The following is a 5,874-nucleotide window of genomic DNA, read 5'->3' as shown; positions in this document are numbered from 1 at the left end:
TGGTTTGTAGGCATTCACTGTCTTTTCTCTCTAATTCTTAGCAGAGCAATAGAGATTGTAGTGGCTTTGAATTCCTCAAGAATGAAGGCATTTTTAAAATCATTCCTGACTTATATAGAAAGGGTGTGCTTTGCCTTGTTCATGGTGGCACTGAGTTCACAGCCATGAATTTTATATTCTGCAGCTTGTTTGTTGTCTGTAACATGAGTTTCTTGTAAATCCATGATTGCAATAATTTAACTTGAAAACTCTTGAATAAGAAGCCATGATTAACATGTGAAAGTCCTTCCACATTAAGCTACTATACACATAGTAAGTCATTCAGTTCTTCAGGAGACAAGGGCACCACAAATTTAATCAAATGCTAACCTTACCAGGATTTTAGGAATAGCCCTTAAAAATATCTGCAGACAATGTAAAAAGCCCCTTTGCAACGGAGATGTCTTATCATGTTTGATATTATTCTTACTGGATTAGGTAACATGCTGAACATTCTACAACAAATATGAAGGGACTACCAAAGATGTTCTACAAAATCCATTTAACATAAAAAGAAGAAATGAAACAAATTACTCTAGGAACAGTTTTCCCAATTGCAAAACAACCATCAGAGAAACAACACCAACACCTTACAACATTCCAACCTCATACTCAATGAAACTAAAAAAAACATTCAACCCTTTAATATTATCAATGTCTTCATGCATACACGTACCAAAAGTGAAAAATCTGCCCCCTCTAAAGGTCTAAATTTCTGTCTGGAAAAATACCCTAATAAAATAATCCAGTGCAGACAACTAGAAGACTTCTTCCAATTCCTCTGCCTTGAGCAACATTTCTACAACCAAAATGAATCCACTTCCAACAACACTTCATCCTTTGGCAACATTGAGGAAAACATCAAACCCCCCCAAAACCAAAAAACCCCATCAATTTGGACATCTCACAGTGGATGCAATTCATACCTTGACTGCTTCAGGAAAAGAAGGAACAATGAAATAATCAGCAACATCTGCCTCTCCCTCTCAGAGAGAAGAGTCATAGAATCTCTAAGATCCAACTACCAAATAGTAATAAAATCAGCTGGTAAAGGTGGAGCTATACTTATCCTTAACTGTGAAGACTACATAAAAGAAACAAACAGACAACTCTCTGACACCAGATTAGTGCTGTGTGAAACAGCACTGTTTCATTTCAACTTCTGTTTCTGTGTTTCAAAGAGACAGTGTTTCATTTCACTGTTTTGAAACACTGTTCCATTTTATTTCATTGAAACTGTTTCGACACGTTTGGATATTTCACCCATAGGCTATAATGGGAAATCACAAAATTGCCCATAACTTTGTCATTTCTTGCCTGATTCAGATGAAAACTGCAGACGTGGTAACTCTTTCTGAGGACATTACGTCTGCCAAGTTTCAAGGAGATAGATGCAGGGGTTTCTGGGTAACTGCACCTCAAACTGTGTAAAGCAAAACTCGTATCACTTGCTGGTGGCAGCAGCAGCCTGCTGTCATCCTGCACGCAGATCTGGGCACCTGCACCCCCCAGGAGGGCTGCGGGGCCATAACAGACTCCTTCTGGGGTGTGCCAGCCCATGGATCTGTGCGCAGGGTGACAGCATGCTGCTGCCGTTGGCTGGGGCCAGTGCCAGCACCCGAGTCTGCTCTGTGCTCAGCGCAGGCTGCACCGGACAGCCTCAGGTGCTGGTGCTGGCCCCAGATGGCAGCCTACTGTCATCTCACACTCAGATCCAGGGGCCCACACCTCCCAGAAGGAGTCTGGCACAGTTCCTCAGTTCTCCTAGGGGCCGTGGCCTCCCACATTTGTGTGCGGGATGACAGCAGGAAGCTGCTGCAGGCTGGGACTGGTGCTCGGCTCAGCCTGCAACGAGTGCCAGGAAGACTGGTGCTGCTGCTGGCCCCAGCTGGCAGTGGCAGCATCCTGTCATCCTGTGTACATATCCAGGGGTTCGCACCCCCTGGGAGGAGTCTGGCACAGCCCTACATTCCTTCCTGACTGAGGAAATATCAGGAGTCATTGAACCCATCCTAAAACCTCTTGTCACCCAAAGACTGAATTTTGTCCAAGACACAATAGACTTTCTAACATACTTAACAAACTTAATAACATAGACCACCTTCCCAGCAACACCCTCCTAGCCACCATGAACATTACCACATTATACACCTACATCCCACACCAGAATGGCATCCAAACCTGCCTTACATATCTACAACAGCAAGATTACAACTCAGAGTATGGACGTAAAGATATCACTGAACTTATAGACTTCATCCTTACACACAGAAACTTCAGTTTCAATGAGCAACACATCCTCCAGATCATAGGTAGAGTTATAGGCACCAACATGGCCTCACAATATGTCAACCTTTTTGTGGGCCACCTGAAAGAAGAATTCCTCAAGAACTGAACCATCAAATCCATGCTATACTTAAGATATATCAATGACATCTTCATCATTTGGACTGAAAGTCTGCAATCTCGGATTGATTTCCATCACAAATTCAACAATCATCACCCCACCACCCGACTATCTCTTGAATACTCCAGCACCAACCTTTTCTTTTTAGACACTATGATCACTCTCCAGAATGGTAAAATACAAACCATCATATACAAGAAACCCATGGACCAACATACATATCTGCACAGAACCACAAATCACCCCAAGCACACCAAGAAAGCTGTAATATACAGCCAAGCCCTCTGATACCTCCAAATTTGCACTGAGGAGAACACCTGTGATTGTCACCTCACAAATCTCAAAAGGGCGTTCACTCAACAAGGACACTCCTCCAGAGAGATAATATTACACTTTTGAAATAGCCACCCAAATACCATGGGAAGAATTGCTGCAGTACAAAAAGAAATTCCTCATGAATCTCACACCATTAGTTATAACATACTACCCCTACCTAGAACCTATACCGACAATCTTCAAACAATTATAACCCATACTAGAAGAAGACCCAATTCTTAAAGAGATCTTCTCAAGACTACACAAACTAGCCTTTAAACAAGTCAGCCTCATCACCAGAAGCAAACTTCCTATGGCTCAAAGCACACTAAATGGATTCAGACCATGCCATGACAAGAAATGTAAAACTTGCCAACATATTTCCACCACACCCACAATAACTATAGCCCACAACAAAACCATCAACATTCCTGGATCTTACACCTGCAAACCCAGAAATGTAATATATCCAGTGCACTAAATGCTCTGATGGAAAATACGTAGGAGAAACAAAACAACTGCTGCATACCAGAATGAACGCACACTGAAAATTCATCAAACACAGAAATACCTAATTGCCTGTGGGTGCACATTTCTCACAGGATAACCACTCTCTTTCCAGTCTCTCAGTTTTAACCCTGAATGGGAATTTACAAGACACCTTTCACAGATAAGCCTATGAACTTCACTTCATCAACCTACTGGATGCAAAAAATCATGGACTAAATAAAGGCATCAGATTTATGGCACATTATAACCTGCCTACCATCTGATACCCTAGGTAACCTCTCTACAATTTACCAGGTACATTTTATCACTGTATCACTATTTCCCTCCCCACCTCTCCCTACCTGGATCTCACCCATTGTCTCTTACCCCCTTCGACCCTCAGTGCCACACATTTGAATTTTTACTGATCTGCATTCTTGCATACTGGTTTGTATCCAATGCAGGAAGAGCATAATACAACTGTAGATGTTCCTTCTGTCTAAATAAAGGTGTTCACAAAGCTTGCAAAGATGTTTTTAAGTTGGCTGCACCAGACAACCTGCATCCGAGAGTGTTGCAGAAACTGGCAAAGCTCATAGTGGTGCCTCTGGTGAGGCTGTTTGAAGAGTTGTGGAACTCAGAAGTGGTCCCAAATGACTGGAAGAAGGTTAATGTGGTGCCCATCCTTAAGAAAAGAAAGAGGGATGACCCTGCTAACTATAGACTGGTCAGTCCTACTTCAGTCCTGGGAAAAAATATTTGAAAAAATTATCATCAACCACAAGTTTGCAACTGGTGAGATCCTGAGAAACAACCAGCATGGCTTTGTTGAGGGGAGGTCATGCCTAAAAAACTTGGTATCTTTTTGTGACCAGGTAACTAACCAGCTGGACATGGGACAGGAGGTGGACAACATTTACCTACATTTCAGCAAGGCTTTTGACATTGTTTGCCATAGAGTCATAGAAGTAGGGTCGGAAGGGACCATGTAGATCTTTAAGTTTGACCCCCTGCCTGGGCAGGAGAAAAACTGGGCTCAAATGACTCCAGCCAGGTAGGCATCAAGCCTCTTCTTAAAAAACTTTTTACCTCCTGCCCTTGGTAGGAGACCGACTTGATGATCTTACAGGTCCCTTCTGATCCTACCTTCTTTCTTTCAAGGTGGCTACCAACAGGTGAAGCCCTTCTGAGTTCCTGCAGCTCAGGTACCTTCTGCACATTCCCCCCACTCCATGCTCCCCTGTTCCTCTCCCCACCTCCACAAACCTTGCCTCTCCCAAGCCTGTGCTTGAGGACTCCCTCTGTACCCCTTTTCCCCACTTTCTCAGCTTTTTTTCCTGGGCTCTGGCACCATTGCTTGCCTCTGCCCCTCCCCCACCCCCTCCTGTGCTCTCCCTTTGATTCTAGCTGCCTCCCTCCTCCAGAGCCCCTTACTTTGGTCTCTGACATCTCCTTCTGCCTTAGGGCTTGCCTTCAGCCCCTGAAGGGTTGTTCTGCCCCACCTAAGCCCATTTTGGGGGCTGTTTCAGCCCCCTCCCAGTCCCCAGCTTCAGTCTGAGGCTTTTGTTTTTTCCTGTAGCAGCCTCTGTGGGAGAGTTAACCCTCTATTGCGCAGGATGGCTGCCAGCAGCCAGGGCATTTGGCATGGGGATGTCTCTGTGGACCTTCCCCTCAGCCATTGCCTATGGGTGAACACCCCTTTCCACATCAGGGTGGAAGCCTGCATCAGAGCTCTGGTAGATCTGCTGGAACACTGGAGCATCTGGTATGCCTCCCGGGTAAACTCAGTGCCCATCATATACTTGAGTTCTCCCAGCCTGGTAAGGGAGAGCTCATAGATTCATAGATTCATAGAAGTAGGGTCAGAAGGGACCTTGTAGATCATCAGGTCCAACCCCCTGCCCTGGGAAGGAGAGAAAAACCTGGCTCAAATGACCCCAGCCAGGTAGACATCTAGCCTCCTCTTAAAGACTCCCAGGGTAGAAGTCATCACCACTTCCCTTGGAAGTTGATTCCAGATCCTAGTCACCCTGAAGGCTGAAGACTGAACAGGTTAAGGTCCTGTAACCTCTCCTCATAGGGTCTGCCCTGCTGTTCCTGGATCATGCAGGTGGCCCTCCTCTGGACCCTCTCAATGCTGTCCACATCCCTCCTGAAGTGCAGCGCCCAGAACTGAATGCAGTACTCCAGCTGTGGCCTGACCAGTGTTGCATAGAGGGGGAGGATCACCTCCTTGGCCCTGCTTGAGATACATCTGTGGAATCATGACAAGGTACAGTTAGCCCTACTGACTGTGACCTCACATTGTCAGCCCATGTTCATCTTGGAGTCAATAATGATCTTGGTTTGTGTGGCAGGGCTGGAGATCTCAGGTGTCCGCTACTTGGTTATGCCCCTGGAGACCCTGGAATTGTGGGTGGTGGCCTCCAGTGTCCCCCCACACCTGCCAAACTGGGACCTCATCAAAGTTTTCGAGCACTGTGATGTCCTCACCAGCCCCTGGCACAGGCTGACTATGGGGAGCAGTGACCCCCGGCTCAGGCATGTCTTAGGCATTGGAGTCCTGTTGGGTAGAACAACTGAGACCTCCCCTCCACCTCCCTCCACCCCTGCTTAAGTCAAGG

This window comes from Gavialis gangeticus, unplaced genomic scaffold, assembly GCF_001723915.1.
Source record: "Gavialis gangeticus isolate Ggan-Ray unplaced genomic scaffold, GavGan_comp1, whole genome shotgun sequence".
Classification (NCBI taxonomy): Eukaryota; Metazoa; Chordata; order Crocodylia; family Gavialidae; genus Gavialis; species Gavialis gangeticus.
This window is presented reverse-complemented; position numbering follows the sequence as displayed.